Source organism: Notamacropus eugenii, chromosome 5 (genome assembly GCF_028372415.1).
Source record: "Notamacropus eugenii isolate mMacEug1 chromosome 5, mMacEug1.pri_v2, whole genome shotgun sequence".
Classification (NCBI taxonomy): Eukaryota; Metazoa; Chordata; class Mammalia; order Diprotodontia; family Macropodidae; genus Notamacropus; species Notamacropus eugenii.
Window position 1 is genome coordinate 282,535,373 of NC_092876.1, and position 20,536 is coordinate 282,555,908.

Sequence of the window (20,536 nt, forward strand, 5' to 3'; positions counted from 1 at the left end):
GATTCTGCCCATTTCCACTACCTAATGGGGAGAGGCTTGGTGTCCATTCTTCAAGCTGAGATGAACGGGTCCTTGGGGAACATGGAGACTCCAGTGTTCCTGTGTGGAGTGGTATGAATCTTGCCAGTGTGTCTTTAAAGAACCTTCATCCTTCTTTGGGAACTGATGCTGATGCAGAGAATTGTTCATAAACAGGTGGTTGAAAGTGCTTATGAGGTAATCAAACTGAAGGGCTACATTTCCTGGGTCACTGGCTTGTCTGTGGCAGATCTGGCAGAAAGCATCATGAAGAATCTTAGGAGAGTACATCCAATTTCCACCATGATTAAGGGCCTATATGGCATTAATGAGGATATATTCCTTAGTGTCCCATGTGTCTTGGGGCAGAATGGCTTTTCAGACGTGGTAAAGGTCAACCTCAATCTAGAGGAGGAGAGCCGTTTAAAGAAGAGTGCAGATACTCTTTGGGGAATCCAGAAGGAGCTACAGTTTTAAAATCTTTGAATGTGCTGCCATCAAGAGAACATGACAGGGGTTGAAGGGTTATGTATGATACACTTTTCAAATAGGTGAAATCCTTTCTCTGATTAGTGACAACACAAGAAATGTAAAACCTGTGAACACACTCTAGTTTCTTCCTAAAGTTAGAAATGAGGAATAGAAACCTGTTTAAGTTAGCATATGATGCTGTATATGACTTGTATAGTCTCAGCGGTTGGTGTCAAGCAGAGACAGTGCTCCACAGGTATATAAACTACCTACTTTGTATGTAGGTGCTATAGGCTCTCTTAGATCCAGAAGTCAACAACCTGGATACAAAACACCATACACTAGTAATTCTTTATTGATGCATTGATTACCTTTGTGCTCCCCTCCATTGGGGCAATACAGCATGGCCCCACGTATCACCTTTGCAGAGGTCCTGATTTTGTCTGCCTATATACATATATATCTATATCTATATTTATATCTATATATATATCAATATATTGAAATACATCAATAGCTGTAAACTTCCATATTATATAAAAAGATCGTTATATGTACAACAATGCAACTAATTCCTCAAGTGTCATACTAACCCTAAATACTGAATAAACAACAAATAACTGAAATAAAGAACAATGGAGAAGCATAAGTTAGAAGTAAATAGACAGGAACAACTATCAACTTTGACTTTCCCATAAGAAGTGACATAAAAGAGAACATTCAGGAGATGTATTATCAAAAGAGGTAGTCCGGGAGCGTGTGGAGAGTAAAGGATAAGATGACTGCCATAGTTGTATTAACAGAGTGTTAAAACAGAAAGTGGAAGGCCTCCAGAACATTACGTAGATTCTCTAGAGTGGATTTATAGGGTACATGTATAAGAAAACAGAGGAAGACAGCGTGGACGTATTACAGTTTGTGACACCGAGGAGAGTATCAGACTGAAGAAATCGTGGATCATGTGAAGCCTTAGTACATTCACTGAATTTCCAATTTTTTTCAATATCCAGTTCACATGAACCTCAATTTGTTTGTAATTCCCTCAAACACTTCTTCCTGAGGGACACACTGAGCTCACCTTTCCACTACCTGTCTTGTTTATGTGGCATTAGAAGCCCATTCTAAAAGTATTGTCTTTTGGTTTGATGGATTTCTTCTGCAGTTCTAATCACGTGGAATAGACTCTGTTTCAATAACACCTTATCAATTTTCAAATGAAAACTAATTTGGCTTGTAACTCTTGGATTTCTATCTTTCTCCTCCCATTGAGATGGGAACTTCTAAAAAGCACCCTGAAATTATGTCACAACTTACTTTATTAAAGGTGTAATGTTTGATAGCAGTCACACATGTTCCTCTTCATTTATAATTATGTTGTTTATTAGTAAATAATTTAAATAAATTCAAAGTGACATATTTGCATGTTTGACATTATTTCTCTCTGATGAAACACCATAATCAGAGACTATTAACCTCACCAGATTACTATATTTTCAAATATCACAAAGTATTACACAAGTTTAAATTTCTAATGCAACCAAGTTTCAAAGTAGAACTTGCTGATATTAAAAGTCAATTACTACTAAGTTCTGGCTATTCTTACAGAATTGGGAAAAATAAAACCTCTTCAACATGAAACTGCCCAGTGCCAACATTATTCACATTCATTCCCTTCTTCAGAGGCAGGGAGACCAATCAGGAGGCACTGGCATGGTAAGAAATGGTAGCGCTCTGACCCAGGACAGTAGCTGAGTAGGGAGAAGGGTGCAAATAGGATACATGCTATGGAGGCAGCTATGTGCCCTGTGGAAGTCACTGAAACTTTCTGTACCTTACTTTCTTCATTTGCAAAATGAAGAGGCTGGAGATTCCTGTCCTGTCTCTTGGATCCCTTCCTACAGGTATGATTCTATGATACTGAAATGCCAAGATATGAAGACTAATTAGAAATGTGATGTGAAGTAGAATGAGGAGAGAAGGATGATTCTGGATCACTAATTAGGGTGACTCATAGTACCCTTGACAAAAATAGAGAATTGTAGAAGTAGGGTAGATTTTTTGGGGGAAAAGATTTAATTGTGGATTCTACTATAGACATATTAAGTTTTATGTGGTGGGACATCCAATTCTGAATTTCTGATGGACAGCTGCTGATAAGGGACTGAATTTCAAGAATGAGACTGAGGTTTGCTCTGTTTATCTATTCACCTCAATATCTTTAGGGGATGAAAGAGGACCAAAACTGGGCCCCAGGTCAAGAAGTATCCATGCAGGAATGTGCATCACATGGAAGCTCTTGTGAATTGCCAAGGTCCGGGTTCCAAATCCGGAGTGGACTGAGGAGGTTACCAGTGCTTGCCCTAGCTGTGATCCGTGATTTCATCAGTCTGCCTGTCCCAGGGTCACAGACTGTAATATGTCCACGCTGTCTCCCTGTTTTCTTATACATGTACCCTATAAATCCACTCTAATGTGCTGGAGGCTTTCCCCTTTGTGTTTTAACATTATATCAGTACCATTACAGCATTCATCCTATCCCTTACTCTCAATACATGTCTGGACTACCTTCTTTTCTGATAACACAACATGGGAGCTGTGTGCTGTGACTCCAAGAGCAGAGGAGGCATTCTTTTCTTACCTCCAGACCAAGGTAAAGCTGCAGGAAAAAGTGGGCAAGGCTCTCAAAATAATGGGCCATTGCTCTGAGCCAAGAGTCCCTTGCTAACCTAACAGTGGCTGAGTTCAGTAACTGTCTACTGAAACTTCCAACCAAAGACAAGTTAATAGACTCAAAACTGGGTCAGAAAGCTACAGAGCTCAGGCTGGGAAGGAGTGAGCAGACTTTGTCCTGGATCACACTACTTTGAGGACTCAGAACTTGTAGATCCCTAGCCTGGGCTGTAACATTGGTTGAGGGGCATAAGAAGATAGAAGCTCAGATCAGATATCTGCACCTCCCCACCTCGCCAAGCACTCCTAGCCCAGCCCTAAAATAAATTCCAAAGGCACGAAGTAGGCTGGAAGAATGGGCAAACAGCAAAAAAGGATCCTGCCATGGAGAGTTATTAAGGCAACAGGGAATTTTAAGACAAAAAACATAGAAGAATAGAATGACTCAAAAACATTTACATGTATAACTTCAAAATAAAATGTGGCTTGGATACAAGTCCAATCTGGAAGACAAAATGAAAACTAAAAAAAAAAGAAAAAGCAAAAATTAAAAGAAAGCAATTAAGGACAGCAAAGGGAAAAAATGGGAAAAGAAATGAGAACTATGGAAGATACATAAAAAGAATAAACAGCTTGAAACAACAGGTACAATTTCTTATTAAAAAAAAAAAAACCTCCCTAAAATTAAAATAGATCAAATAGAAGCTAATGACTCCACAAAACATCAAGAAATGCTAAGATAAAGTCAAAAAGCAGAAAAAAATAGAGGAAAATGTGAGTTATCTAATATAAAGGACAACTGACATGGGAAACAGATCAAGGAGAGGTAATTTTTAAGAATCACCAAACTATCTGAAACCATGATCAAAAAAAGAGCCTAAACATCCTATTTCAAGAAATCATAAAATAAAATCCAAAAGAAAACTCTTAAAACTAAAAGGTAAAGTAGAAAAGGAGAGATGGTACCTCCTGAAAGAAATCCCTGCAGAAAAACATCGAGAAACATAAGTAAAATCCAGAGCTCTTAGGTCAAAGAAAAAAATAACGTAAGCAGTTAGAAAGAACTGAAGTACTGAGGAGCCACACTCAGGATCTACACATCCCTTTTCCCAGTAGTGAACAGGTTCATGACAGGGACTGAAAGAAATCTGTTCACCACACTTCTACCACATTCCTGTACAGTTCTGTTAGATGGAAAGCACAGGTCAACATGTGCAGACCCAAATTAGTGACCAAGGTCATGAAAGGAGACAACAGAAACTCTCCTATACAACAGAAATGTGAGTGCACATTGAGAGAGCTTCAGCAGCAGTAGATGAAAAGCAGTCTAAAAACAATATACTTCAGAACCACACTAAATGACAGCAGAACTTGCATTGATGATAATGAAGCATACTTCCCTTCTTTAGGTAGAGAGGTGGTGAATCATATAGGTGTGGTATATTCAGTGAACAGTCAATGTGTTAACCTGTTTGCTTCATTGTACTTTTTTTTTTAATAGGGGAGAAGGTTTCTGTGGGAGTAATTGGGAAGCAACAGCAAAATAAAAAAAAAAAAACAACTGACAAAACATTTTTAAAAAGGTACCTGAAACCCTAAATTTATAGTCTCTAACGGTCATGGCCACAGTCCAGTAGAGAGAACAGCAGATGGCAGCATGAGACACCAATAGAAGGAGAAGTCAGGAAAGGGCAACAAAGAACAAAGAGTGATGGAAAGAAGCCCAGCAGAAATGCCAGCAGTGAGCAGAGTGGAGGGGAGAAGGGACCAGCGCTAAACCCAAGCCTAGGGGCAACAGACAGAGAAAACACTTGGGACTTCTGAGGGGAGCAGGCAGTCACTCTGGAAAGAAGGGGCACCATTGGGCCTGGGAGTCTTGGGAGTAGGCACACATACCCACTGTATGTAAACCACCATTCCCAAGCTGGTATTCTGGTACACACTGGCATGACCAGGAAGTGTACCTTCTGACACTGTTCTCCAAAGACTGTGCTATGCTTCTGTATTCATCTCCCATTTCATGATCTATCTGTGCTCTTCTGTACATGTTTTAAAAAGCTAAGTTGGTTAAGTTTCCTGTGAAGAGACCTAGTCAGATGTGCTTGCTGAGCGTTACGCTTATTCAAATAGAACACCACTCTTCCTGCCTCACTATACTTGCTTACTTTCTTCTTTTCTGTCTTCATAATTTTATTCTTGAGCACTTCCCATTCTTTTTCTGCTGATGATCCCTACAGAATCTACTCCAGGAGCTCCAACCTATCCTTTCTCTGAATTTAACAAAAATTACAGTACACTACGCCTTGCTTTCCTCTCCTTTATCAGAAATTCTAAGATACAATCATCACTTTTCTCCAGGGTTCTTATCATTTTCACTTCATGAATGCCAATTCTAAATATTTTCAATCATAATAACTGAAATGAATTCTTTCCATTTTCTAAGTAACCTACTTTTAATTCAAATTTAGCCTACCAGTCAACAATGTGTCTTGTATGAAATAGCTATGTGGCACAGTGAATACACTGGTGGGCTTGGAATCAAGAGGACCTGAGTAGGAATCTTGGGCAAATCACTTTACCTCTCTGTCTGCCTCAATTTCCTCATCTGTATAAAATGAGGATAATGATAGCACCTGTAACCCAGAGTTGTTATGAGGTTCAAACAAGATAACACACAGTTCCTTGTAAACCTTAAAGTAATATAAATGCTAGCTACTGTTGCTATTTTTATTGCTATTACTTCTTTAAAATGAGGTCTTTGAAAGAAAAGTACTATAGCTCAGAACTGGCATCTGGTATAACCGATGTCAAAGCAGAATAATCATGATGACACATCTGATTGGTGCTTGTTCAGCCTATATTTTAGGACTTCTAGAGAGAGAGACCTCCCACTTGCTGAGGCAGGCCATCCACTTCTGGAGAGCTCTAATTATTAGAGAATTTTTTTTCCCCTGTGAAATTAAGCCTAAGCTTACCTCTTAACAATTTGTACCTACTGCTCCTAATTTTTTCTGGAGCAAAATGGAACAAATGTAATACCTCTTCCACATATCAGTCCTTCTACACTTGAAGACAATTAAGATGTATGTATTCTCCTGACTTTTCTTCTGCAAGTGTTACTTACAAATGATGAGAGACTCAAGGCCTTCCCTTCTTGGCTGCTAGTGTCTGCGTATTCTCTAGCTTATCAATGGCTTTTTAAGACTGTTACCCAAAACCAAACTTGTTCTGGCTGAGGCGGAATATAGAGAAACTATTACCTCCTCACTTCTCTGTTATCTTTTACTTCTTAATATAAACCAAGATCTCATTTGCTTTTTTTTTTCAACCCTAGCTGCCATATCATACTGAGGACTCATATTGTACTTCCAGTCAACTAAAATCAGTGGGCTTTGTTCAGACAAGATAGCTAATATAATAGGTTTATGCTACAGACAAAAGTACACTATTTACCAAATTTAAAAATTATTTTGAAAGCTGGGAATCTAGGGAAGAGAGAATCTGCTTACTCAGGGTAGGGAACTATTTTTTCTGCCAGATTAAGAAAAGCTACTCTAGCTATGCTATTAAAGTAAGAAGGTACTCTTTTTAAATTGAAAGGAAAAAAATTATGACAGAAAAGAAGAATGAGAGACCTCAATTGGGACTGACTTTGAATTCCATATGTGACACCCATAGGAGGCCAAGGGAAGAGGGAGACAAAAGTCATTCTGCGAGTGCATTGATAAGTCAAGATGAGCACATGAGGTTTTAGGTGAAAAGTATAGTTTGTAACTGGAAAAATATGCTATAAATGAAGGGCCTTATTTCCATGGAAACATAAAACCATAATCTGCTAAATTTAAAAATGCTAAAACTGTTTCAGTCATTCTTTATAGGCTATAATACTAAGTAACATTCTTTAAATAATATGCCTGCCTTGTAATCTATGTCACACTATACATTCATAAACATACTTTATTCTTAAAAATTAATAAATTATCTTCCACGTTCTCTCAAAGTCACTAATTTGCTAAAAGATCTTTGAATACGTGACTATTTAAAAAAGTAAATCATATGCTAGTTGGAGCCTTTTTGTTTTTATTTCTAACACTGTATTTTGTTTCTCAGGTGAGATGATAAAATAAATTTTAAAGTACAGATTTTAATCTCAGATAGTAGTGAATATGTGTTTGTGTGTGCACACTTGTGTGTGTAAGATAGATGGCAACACATACGATGAATCAGAGACTGGAACTGGGTCCTTTGTCTACCTTATTAGTACATTTCTATGTGAATAGGCATAAGTACCATCATAACTATTTACTAAAAAGAGAGCTGATTCAACTTTGATTGGTTTCACTGCATATTTTTAGGAGGAAGGAAATAAGTATGAACATAGCACCTACTACGTGCCAGGCACTGTGCAAATAGTTTACAAATAATATGTAATTTGATCCTCACAACAACTCTGTGAGATAGGTGCTTTTGTTATCCCCATTTTTACAGCTGAGGAAACTGAGGCAAACAGAATGACCTCTTAAGTCACACATGTAATGTCTGAGACTCGATTGGAATTCACATATTCCTGACTTCAGGCCCAGTGTGCTTATTCACTGCCACAGCCTGTCCACTTTTAGCATTTAAGTGCCTCTATTTAAGCATAATATTTTTCAACACTAATCCTAGAATTATATGCCTTACTGGAAAAAAAAACATTTAGTTAAAACATGATGCTCAAAGATGGAGAAGAATGTAAACCAATGAAATCATAAGTGCATTAAAAAAAAGAATCTGGCAAATAGTAGGCACTTGATAAATGTTCAACTGAATGTTGCATATGCTGTTCGATGATGTTGCTGCAGCAGTCTGGTGTAATTGAATTTCTTAGTTAAAAAGGAGGTTTTTAAGTGGGGGTGCTCATAGGAAAAAATCACAAGGCATCATGAAGCATTAAAAAATAATACAATGCTATATTTACTTTCAAATATTTAGCTTTTGGTGACTGCATCATTTGTCTTCAGTCAAGTACAGCAGGGGAAAATTACAGAGGAACTTTCACTTAAAAAGCTTAGTCCCCATCTGGCTGCCACTCTCACATGACCCAAGACAACATGATCTTTAGACTACAGTGTTTCAGTTGTTGAGACATGCAAAGGCGGGGGTGGGGGGGGTGGGGGGTACAAGCTTTCAATCATAAAACTGCAACCCTTCTATTATTTGAATACCAATCTCACACAACGAGAAAAATGTCAATAATAAGTGCCCATTATCCTCTTCTGCTTCATAATTTTAATGGTGACTATAACTAGAAGGCAGTTTGGGAAAATGTTACCAAGAAACAGTCTGTAACGGAAAATAGAGAAAGGAAACACTGCAGCTACTTCATAAAGAAACAAGTCCATCAAGACTTATTCCTCACAAAATTTGCCTTGGGGGAAAATACCATTTTTCAAAGCCATTTTTCTAACAAAAATCTTTGCTTTAGTATGGGATTCTGATTATATTAAAAAGTATAGGAACTTAAAAAGTTAATGCTACTTGCCTTTTAATAATTTTAAATATTACCTAGTAATTGATTAGGAATATAAAACCAATTTTTTAGCCTGTTAATAAAATTCAGACAGTGAAGATACATGTCACACAAATATGCAATAGTAATATCAGTTCACTATAAATAAAACATGCTTATTCACAGAACTGTTGAGAAAAAAGTGCTATGCAAAATTGAGTGCGACATTACTCCATTTGAAAAAAAGGATAAAATTTCAGTTCAATTTTGACTTTCATGTAAAATTACTGTGATACACTGAAACTTGATAAAAACTATTCTTTAAAAAATTTCAAATAAATAAAATACTTTAAATGCATGAGGAAAGCTGGCTACTGTAGGAAAGTTTCCTATAGGAAACTTTATAAATAGAATATTTTTTATCTAATTCACACCTATTTTTAAAAATATGGATTTTTGTATATCAAGGTACATCAATCAGCAAACGTTTATTAAGTGCCTACTATGTATCAGGGACTATGCTAAGAGCTAGGGATACAAATAGAGGCAAAAGACAATCTTTGCCCCAAAGGAACTTGCAATCCAATGGTGAAGACAACATGCAAATAAACAGATGACATGCTAGATAAATACAGGATCAAGAGGAAATAATTAATAGGAGACAGGTACTAGAATTAAGAGGGATTTTAGAGGGAACTGAAAGGAGGTCAGAGGGGTCAGGAATTGGAATGGAGGAGGGAGGGTATTCTAGGTATGGGGAACATTCAGAAGAAATGATGGGAGATGAAAGATGGTCTCTTGTTCATGGAACAGCTAGGAGGCCAGTGTCATTGGACTGAAGAATATGTGTTGGGGAATGAGGTATAAGAAGACTGGAAAGGTAGGTGGGGGCTACGTTATGGAAGACTTTGAATGCCAAACAGAACATTAATCCTGGAGGCATTGCCTCACAATATGGGACACACTGGAGTTTATTAAACAGGGAAGATGACATGATTAGACTGCACTTCAGAAAAATCACTTTAGTGGCTGAATAGAGGATGGATTGGAGAGAAAAGAAGACTTGAGGCAGGCAAACAGAACCACATGGTGCTATACTAATCAAGATGTGAGGTGATGAGGACCTGAATCAGAGGGGTAGCAGTGTCAGATGAAAGAAGGGGGTGTTTTTCAGAGATGTGGCAGAGGTGAAATTTAAAAACTTTGGAAAGAGATTCTATATGGAAGGCAGTGGGGGAGAGAAGAGATAGTGAGGAGTCCAGGATGACTTCTAGGTTGTGAGCCTGAGTGACTAGGAGGAAGGTATGAAGGGGAAGGGTTTGGGGGAAGATAATGAGCTCTGGCTTAGACCTGTTGTGCTTAAGATGTCTACTGGACATCTGGTTAGAGATGTCTGAAAGACAGTTGGAGATGCAAGACTGAAGCGTAGCAGAGTGATTTGGGCAGGACAAGTAGATTTCAGAATCATCTGTTTTGTTTTTGTTTTTGTTTTGAGGCAGTCGGGTTAAATGATTTGACCCGGGTCAAGAGCACCTGAGTTTCTCAGGCTCCATTTGAACTCAGGTCCTCCTGACTTCCAGGAGGCATTTGTAGTCACAGATACAATATGCAATAAGTACATTCACTGCTCATAAGTGGCCTCCAAATGGGATACAAGGAGAAACCAATAACACTGTATTAGAATTCTAAATATTTGGAGTAAACTAGTGAAGTGGTAGGCAGTAAAGAGTATGAAAATATAAATTTTTCTATTAGATTTTAAACCTAGCCTAGAAAAGTACAGAGTATACTTATTTAATCAAACAGAAGGAAAAATACTGGTACATTCGTAAGGAAATATAAATTAAATTACTACAAAACAAGGCCATTTGCAGTAATAAATGACAAAGATCTATGGATCCAAGCAGATAACCTGAATGAGTAATGCATTATAACATGAAAATAAATGTGTCATTGATTTACCTGAGGTCTGCAAATTTTGAGGACTATGATTTTCCACCATATTCAGGAAGTCATTTATTTACTTATTGTAATTTAACTAGCTAAATTATTAATATAGAAAACAGAATTCAGAAGAACGTTACACTGTTACTAAAGTGCGGCTGGATAAAGAAGATATTAAAGAAAGTCAAAGTGACTGAGGTTATTAGAAAAGGCTTAAGATTGACTTGATAGAAGATCTACAAGTCTGAGAAGAGCTTCTATACAAGAGTTGTCAGAGGGGATCTCCGGAGAATGAGAACTGCCTCACAGGACTGGTTTACTGAAGGAGGAGGTGAGATCTGTTTTTCTGGAGGTCTTGACAAATATTATGAAGACTTCAGAAAGGTTGGGTGCATACCTGTAAGAATATGGGGGGAGGGGGTAGTAGGGTAAAATGGTGGTGAAATATAGCCCAATGCTTAAATGATAATGTGACAATTAAATCTATGAGATGAAGGGAAATCCAGCTGCTTTTTTGGGGGGGTTAGGGGTTAGCACATTTCAAATGTAATTAGAAGTAATTCTCCATATTAGAGTTGAAGATTCAGTTGATGAAAGCACACTGGGTTCTACTGAGAAACTGTATGTGGCAGAAGTATTCTACTCTTTTCTTTTCTGAGAGTATTCCATCCAGCGAAACTTATAAAACAGATATGTTGAATTGGCATTAAATTATTTTTTTAAAAAACATATTCATTATCTTTATCTGTATGTAATTCTCTGGAACTTTTTTAGAATATTATGGTTTTAATTCATTTCCATTAATATTTTAAAACCTTAATTTTGCATTTGGAGGGAAAAAAGCATTCTTTGTAAATTTCTTTAAAGACTATCACTGGTTTCTCTCTAAGTTAAGCTTCTCTTTAAAGGGTAATGCAATTAATCTAAATATTGAAGGCAGGTCTGTGGCTCATGATCCTCACCTGACTGCTCTTCTCGAAATAATAGAAGTTGCCATGAAATTAACTAAAAGTTTAATGAAACCTTCTAATGCAGCACTTACATAAAAGTGGCTTATAAGAAGAACATGGTATTATTAACAATTTTCAGCAACTCAGAAAAGTAATAAACAGTGAGGAAAAAAATTCTAGAATGACTTATGCCACTAGAATTTCATAAATGAGGTACCCTCATATATGTGATTCTTAAGTTTAAAAGAAAAAAATATCCCATGTTTCCCATTTTGATATCATTTGGATTGATAAAAGATAATGTAACAAAGAAATTTCTAATTAGTTTGGGGTCAATTTACAAACCTAGGCTGCCAATTCACAATATTAAAACTGTATTTGATGTTTAGGTATCCAATCTTTGAATCTCAATACAGTTTCAAAATAAATCTAGTGCAATGTTATTATATATGTTACAGTTAAATTTAGTTAAGATTCATTTAGCACATTAAAAACTCAAGTCATGCTTTGATAAATTTACACACTGTTATATTTCAAGAATATTTTTGTTGATAAAACAAACCCTAATATTTTTTAACTACATTTTAAGTAATACTTCATTTAAAATTTTTTCACTACTTGCCTTATGAATTGGTGTGACATCTGAAATTTGTGGATATTTGATAAGCTGGCCCTTCCTTTTTGTTTGATAAAACAGGAAAAATGAAGGGTTCTATTACTTTGAGAGAAGGGAAATATTCCGTGTTCTTGGCTTCTGGTATGATATATTCCCTTGGTCCTATTTGAAATGAATAAAAAATTAGTAACATATCTGAATTAGATCACTACCACTTATTTTTGCATTTCTAGGGAATCTTATTTAAACAGAACACTACCTCAGATAATGGTCTGACATTAGATGAATAGAATTTTATAGCTAGGAAGAAGTCTTGCAAGTCATTTATTTCAACCACCTCATTTTACAGGTAAGCAAAAAGAGGCCCAGAGAAGTTAAGGGACTTGCTCAGGATTTCGCAATTAGTAGCGAGTTAGGATTACAGCCTAGATCTCCCATTTCAACGCTCTTTCTACTACATAATATTATTTTTCAACAAGACAGAAATAGGCTAGGTTCAAAAAATTTTTTTTAAAAGGACATGATTAGTCTCCTAAGGAGGAAATTTAGATTGAAAAAACTGGCCCACAAACATTACAATGAGACAGGCACTGATGTGCCAGTGTATGGAAACTACATTTCTGACATAAAGGAAACAATATTTCATGGTAATGAAGAAACATAAGAACTACATCATGAATTTGTTGCCAAATTATTTAAAGCACTGTTTCCAAAGATATTTGTAATAATTTTTTCTTCCCAACTCCTCTGTGAAAAGTGGATGCAGATTACAACTATATTATAAAATTATATATTTTTTTTCTTAATGCTAGGAAAAAATACTTTAAAAATCTTGAAATAACTGTTGTCATATATCTACATAAGGCAGAAGGAAAGAAAAAATAAGAAAGTGATAAATATCATAAGAGTATTAGAATGATGCAAGTATATTAAAAAATTTGAAGGTAGGAGTTAAGAGACAACAAAAAAATAGCCTTCCCTAGAGACTGAATGATAGATCTGGAAGCAAGATATTTATTCAATAACCTAAAATTTAAATTAAAAAATGCATTATTTGAATATGACAATAAACAGATTAAGGGTGAGAATACAATACAATAAAAAGCTGAGAGGACCTAAACATTCACTGAAGCTTTCAGATAAGATATAGTTATTAGTTCTTTGATTTATAAATTCCATAAACCTAAAAATTTATTACACTGAACTTCTATATGATTAAGGTTACCTAGATTTTCTTACTTCAATCCTTCAGTGATGCTCCTATATAAGTGCAGATTACAGCCCCTTCCTATGGGGATAATTTTGATGTGGTGTAATAAAAGTCCTCAAGATGACAGTATTTGATAGAAGCAATTCTTTTATTGAATGCAGCTTCCCATGGTCTTTTAAAGTCTACTCAATAACCCCATGTAGTCTGTGTAGTCATTCTGACTGGTCTGAGGGGCAGGTAGGCACTCTTTATACACTTCCTGGAAATATTCCTGTTTTTCAGGTCTGCGCCTGTACAAGGGCCCCAGATTATCTACCTCAGAGCTGGGACCTACCTTGGTACCAGCTGGGAGCTTCACTGTGTTTGAGGCCTGATTTCAGTCTACTATACCTCTCTATAATTTAGGAGACGGTCTTTGAAAGATGGTATGACCAAAACAAATAACGATTCCTCACCCTCAGGCAATCCTCGTGATAAACAGCTCTATATTTACATTGGCTGGTTCTCTGAGGACAGACACATGGTCTATTACTAGGCTTGTATTCTAAGACTTTTTGAATGGGAAAATCTGTCATATTTGCACCCCACTGACACAGCCTTTGAGAGCTTAGGTTCATCCCCATTCCAGAATGCAGCATCAGAGTACAACTTTAGTTGTATTATTATAATTTCACAATAATAAAGATGGGCTTGTGTAGCAACATATTATATATCTAACAAGAGGCAATATCATGAATAAATATCTATTCTCAAAGTCAGGAAAAACCCTGGTTCAAGTCCCACCTGGCACATACTGGTATGTGACGTTGGGAAGGTCACTTATCCTCTCAGGGGCAGCTAGGTGGCACAGTGGATAAAGCGCTGGACCTGGAGTCAGGAAGACATGAGTTCAAATTCAGCCTCAGATAATAGCTGTGTGATCCTGAGTAATTCACTTCAGTTCTGTTTGCCTCAGGTTCCTCAACTGTAAAAGAAAAAATGTGGATAATAATAACACAGTACCTGCCACAAAGTGGACACTATATAAATGCTCACTGGTATCCTCCTCCTCCTCTAGTCCCCAGAAAACTATAAGACTATTAATTACAGAGAAGTTGTTGATCTGCATTTGTAGAGATGACTACACAAATCTATCTTACAAATTAGAGTGGACAATTATTTCTAGGGATCAGCAAGAGTGAAATAAAGGTATTGCTATGGCAAAAGCAAAACAACTGTATGAATTCATATGGTTATAAAAGATCAAAGGACTACATCTGATACCTTGTTTTTATAAAGCATGCAATGACCCAAGTTAGCCATTTCTCATCTATCTTTTTATTTTATTTTTATTTTTTAATTTAATTAATTTGTTTTCAGTTTTCAACAATCACTTCCATAAGTTTTAAATTTTCTTCCCCTACCTTTCCCCTCCCTCCTTGAGATGGCATGCAATCTTATATGGGTTCCACACCTACATTTTTATTAATTACATTTCCACACCAGTCATGTTACATAGAAGAATTACAACGAATGGGAAAAACCATGAGACAGAATAAAACAAAACAAAACGTAACACAAGAGAAGATAGTCTGCTTCATTCTGCATTCTGATTCCATAGTTCTTTCTTTGGATGTGGATGGTATTTTACCTCTAGAGTCCTTTAAGAATGTTTTAGGTCCGTCCATTGCTGCGAAGGGCTGAGTCTATCAGTCACACTGTGACTGTTACTGTGTACAGTGTTCTCTTGGTTTTACTCATTTCCCTCAGCATCAGTTCCAGGATTTTCTGAAGTCTGACTTCATCTGTTCATACAGAACAATAGTATTCTACTGCATTCATATATCACATCTTGTTCAGTCATTCCCCAATTGATTTGTATTCCCTCAATTTCCAGTTCTTGGCCATCACAAAAAGAGCTGCTATAAATATTTTTGTACATGTGGGACCTTTTCCCATTTTTAGGATCTCTTTGGGATACAGCCCTAAAAGCAACGTTGCTGGGTCAAAGGGTATGCACATTTTTATAGCCCTTTGGGCATAGTTCCAAATTGCTCTCCAGAATGGTTGGATCAGCTCACAGCTCCACCAACAATGAATTAGTGTTCTAACTCTCCCACATCTTCTCCAACATTTATCATCTTCCTGTTCTGTCATGTTAGCCAATCTGATAGGTGAGATGTGGTACCTCAGCATTTTTTTTTCATTAATTCCCTTGATATTCTGGACCTTTTGTTCTTCCTCTTTTATCTTTTGAAGGCAAAGGACAATTCTTTAATGTGGGATCCAACTAATTATATATCTCTTTTAAGTTCTGTTTAAAGCTGTAATGGACTGCATATTTAGCGATCAAAATATAACATTACCCCTGGTTTTCATTAAGTTATGAAGATACACACATATATACATACATAATCTCATGATGTGAAAAATGACTATTTTATTAATAGTAGGTAAATAAATGTAAGATTTTGAATATAGGGCATTATTTATATTATGTGAGTTTGGAATTATAATATTTTCAAAGTCTTTTAATAGTATAAGAGACTATATAGACTATTAGTGCCATAGCCCACCTTTTTTTGTTGGGTGGGGGTTAAGGACGGAAAACTACCCAAAAGATAAAAAAATACTCTTTCTGTATGGGGGGGAGGGAGAGAAGAGAAGAGATGCGAATGAAATGGGAGATCTCTCTCTCAGCAGATTTCCTTATAGAAGACCTAACCACCAAGATCCTGCACTTCTAGCATAGTGGCTGTCACATAGGACACACTTAGTAAATGTGTGCTGACTGACTGACAGGTCATAAGATTACCTTTACATATGTGCGAAACTTCTAAACTCTTTTAATAACAATACTGACTTGGGGAGGCTAACAGGACTCTTTTATGATATTTAAGCAGAGGAGTGTTAGAGCTAACTCATACTATCTGGTGTACTGTTAAATTTTCATTGTGAACATTTATACCTTGGAATCCAAAATATTACCAATCAAATCTTAGTGTATTGTTTTGTTGATCATCTAGACTTAAGATCATGATAGAGAAGTTTTCTTTGGTCCTTGTTACAAAACAGTTTCATTGGTGGGACCTAGTGGAATGGGGGTGGAGGGCATTGCTGGAGGGGTTAAGGGGAACACAGAAAAAAACCAGGCAATAGAATCCTGAATTCCTGAATGAGTGAGAGCAAGGTAGTTAGGGCAAAGTGACCTTCTCAAAGGGCACAGAAATATCCGAGAAGCAAATTAATCTTGTGTAGAGGAGAAGGGACAAAGGACATACAGGAGTGACAGGGAAGGGCTGAGAAATTAGGCTATAGACATTCCTTTAACACTCTAAGAAAGCGATTAGTCACAGATCCCCAAAGCCAACTAGGACTTCCTAGACATTTAGGTCTCTCTCTGCTTATGAGAGTGCAATCAAAGGGGTCATCTTTTAGGGCTGAGACTCATGGGAAGAGAATTAAAAGAAATTCAAGTTAAACAGGAAAGTCTTCAGGTCAAGATACTCAGGTCACTGGCTTCAGAAGTTGCTACAGCAAGTCTTCTCCTCAGACTCCAGTTCTTACCCAGGTTGGGCACTGTCCAGGGTGACTGTGTTGGCATGGGCTTGTTTTCCATTATTTGGACACTTTGGTGAAAATCTCTTTGAGAAGAGTTTTGAAGGCCAGCTCAACATTAAAAGACTCAAGAGCTGAGGTCTCAATAAAGAGAAGCCCATTATTTTCAGCAAACATGGGAGCCTCATGGTGGGCACCTATCTTATGTGGCTCAGGTTACTCTGCTGGCCCACCAGCATGACAATGATGGTTGCTTCTGCATGGTCATACAGCTCTTTCAGCCAATATTTCTCCGCTACAGTGTAGTTCTGTCATTTGTTTTGGTCAAATACCAGCAGGGGCCTAAGTGCCCCTCTGTAATACACTGAACTGATGGCATGGTACTGTTCTAGTTGTGTCCCAGGTCTGGGCTTTGACAGCAGCATAGTTCAAGTAGAGAAGTCCACTCCAATGGCTGTCTGTCATGGCTGAACTCCTTTTGAGTGAATTTTGACATGCTGGTCTTTCCTACTCCAGAGTCCCCTGTTAGCACTACCATGAAGACAAAGTTCTAATCCTCTTCTGCTCCATTTCCCATCTTGGTCCCACATTGAGTGTGTGGGTGTGTATGCATACGTGCAGATGGGGTGAGAGGGTAGGTGGAAAATGGGATTAGGACACTGACTGAGTCCACGCTGCCTAGCCCTCTGGTCTTAACTCTCTCACGGGAGACAGCTGGCCTTTGCAGTAGGAAGGAACAAGGACAGACTTGGTCACCACTGGTGGGCTGGGGAGTCTCAACCAAGAAAATGTTAATGATGTAGATTAAATTTACACATGTATCCTGGTATCTCCACAGAGCCTGCTCTTAAACATTTACCAGCACACAAGGAAAGGCAACATTACTATAATTACACAGAATTAACATTCTCTTTATTGTTGTGATTATTCTTTCCATTTTCAAAGTTACTATGCCCATTATTTTCCTAGTTCTGCTAATTTTACTCTACATCAGTTCATATAAGCCTATGCTTCTGTCTCCACTCTTCATGTTAGCAGTTTTTAATGGAAATGTATTTTATTCATGTACCATAACTTGTGAGCCATCCTATAACTGATGGACATCTACGTTGCTTCAAGTTCTTTGCTAGCAATGGTGTCAATGGGACCCTTCTTTGAATCTGACCTTCTTGAGATGAAAGCCCCAGCAATGGCATATGAATCAAAGTTATAGGCATTTTAGTAACTTTAAACAAAGAATACTTCTGAATTGCTTTCCAGAATGGTGGGACTAATTAACAGATCTATCAAAAGTATATTATTGCCTTGATTGTCTTTCCACAGTCCTTTCAGTATTTACTCCTACCATTTTTGTTACCTTTGTCACTTTTCTGGGTATGTTGTAAAGACACAGGTATGTTTTAATTTATATTTCTTTTATCACATGTGATTTAGAGCAGTTCTTCACACGGCTACATTAAATGTTGATGCTCTAAAAATGTTATCTCATCCAATGACTAGTGTTAATAAGATTCATCCAATTAAATCAAGACGTTCTTGGTACTCAATTGATGACAATGCATAGATGACAACAGAGGACAATGAAAGCAATGTAATATATTTTAGAAAACAAAGTTTAGAATTTACTCAATAAAATACTTCAGAAATCTAATCAATTCAATGACCAATTAGATTAATGAGGAAGCATGTTGATCTCCTTGTCAGGCAGGTAAAGAACTATAGGGACAAGACGAGGCAATGCTGTCAATTTGTTTTGCTTATTTGTTTAATATAAGTATATTTTGTCAGATGGGAGGGTGTCTTTTGTGTGAAGGTACAAGGAGACACTGAGAAATGTCTAAAACTGAGACAAAAAAAGAGCATGAGTAAAATAGTTATAAAAATATGATATGGGCAAGGAATGAGAGAGACATACAAGTTTTATATAGCAGGAATAACTTCTCCAAGAAAAGAATCAGGAGGTATTGGATATAGTAAGCACCAAATGATACAACGAAGAAAATATTAAGTTAGTTTTATTTTGGCAGGCAGAAGACAATTTATTGCTGATTATAAGGACATAGACCAAAATTGATGCAAAACTATAAGTATAAAAATGAGAATACATGATTCACAATTAAAACAACTCCAACCCGACTTGCTTTTAAAAAGGTATTTGATGAAAAGAGAAATGAATGGAAGAAATAAAATCAACACTGATTATAGAAATTTCATATAAAATTTAATTGATATAAAACCAAGAGGCTGAAGGAACTTCGAAATTATCTGACATAGAAAACATTTAATTGTTTTACTAAACTGAGACATATGGCAGTCAGTGGTCACAAAGATTTAGAACATCAACTTGCATAAAGGATTGTTCTGAAAAGGACAATGGCATATTATGAATATTAATATCTAATAAAACAAAGAGAGGCAATGGTGGAAAAATAAGTTAAAGGTTAAGATTGATTAGGGACCCAACTAAGAGTCAGTCTAAAGAAGCTTAAGGATGGAACTAGATGGTAGAAAAAATACAGATGAAAAATCAAAGAAGGTATATAAATATATTTACAACAAATTCTTTTTCCCTCCAAAGTAGAGCAGCACCACCATATATGGACTCTTACATTCCACTCCTCAGGAACACTGAAAGAAGAAATGGCACTAGAGAAAACAAAAGGGAGAAAAGCTATGGGCCTGGAACCATGCCACAGAAGGGTTTGACCTATGATGTAACACAACATTCATGACACTGAAAAATGGGTTCTTGAGGTACATAGGAAAGCAGAAACATAGAAAAGTCTCACATTATCACTAAAAAGGCAATGGGAATCACATCAGTGACTAATGAACTATGTTTGCTTTCTCATCTATGCAGAATTTTATGAGAATAATGTAGGCACATTGAGTGCATCTGTGTTGAGGGACCTGAAAGGGAAAAGCAGACTTTCATATTAATAAGAATGATATTCCACAGCAGATCACATCCTGAATATTATAAAAATGATTCATTAGTTCTATGAAGGTGTCATACATGAATACGTCAAAATTATACAAGATTACTGGAAAGAAACAATAAAGATAACCTATATCAACACGTCTGATAACTAACAACAATAGAAAAGGGAGAGAGATGGATGTTTGCCAAAGTTGTTCATCACTGTTGTGTAGATCTAGTGAAGTCTGATTTGAAGAGGGCTTCTCTATAGTTCAAGAACTCTTCGACTTATAGATGTCACTATACTTAATCCATCAAGTCCAAGTCAAGCAAAAACTCTAAAATGAGATCTATCATCATTAAAAAGTTGTATTTAAATGGTTTAACATATTATTTCATAAGAGGTGACAGGATGTAGAGCTAGAAGGTATCTTGGTCCAACTACTTGATTTTTCAGATGAGGAAAGTGATAGATTAAGTTACTTTCCCAAGGAAAAAGAAGCAATATGCCCTAATAGGACAAGGATTTTAATGTCAGTACATTGACTCTAAATTTGATTCTTTTTCTGCTACACAACTCTTGAAGACTTAGGGAGGCTGCTCAGTATTCATGTATAATGTCTGAGAATAGAAGGATGTTCCAATATTTGATTTGCATATTAAATGTGTCGCTAGTATACAGCCAGGAAAAAAAGGAATCCTAGTGAAA

At 36.6% G+C, this 20,536-nt stretch overlaps 1 protein-coding gene and 2 pseudogenes across 3 annotated transcripts in view; 1 reads left to right on the plus strand and 2 right to left on the minus strand.

Annotated features, from left to right (window-relative positions):
- Nucleotides 1-574, plus strand: part of LOC140506213 (L-lactate dehydrogenase A chain pseudogene) — a 1,072-nt pseudogene extending 498 nt beyond the window's left edge.
- The window catches only part of MBD5 (methyl-CpG binding domain protein 5), a 438,611-nt gene that overhangs the window by 157,202 nt on the left and 260,873 nt on the right, over nt 1-20,536 (minus strand). For all 3 annotated transcript variants that reach the window (XM_072613160.1, XM_072613158.1, XM_072613159.1), the window contains exons 4-5: nt 14,154-14,334; nt 12,167-12,322 (exon numbers count right to left, since the gene is read on the minus strand). The gene's annotated coding sequence lies outside the window, so the exon portion shown is untranslated. The remainder of the gene's footprint in view (nt 1-12,166; nt 12,323-14,153; nt 14,335-20,536) is intronic.
- LOC140506212 (ras-related protein Rab-25 pseudogene) lies at nt 16,780-17,618 on the minus strand (annotated as a pseudogene).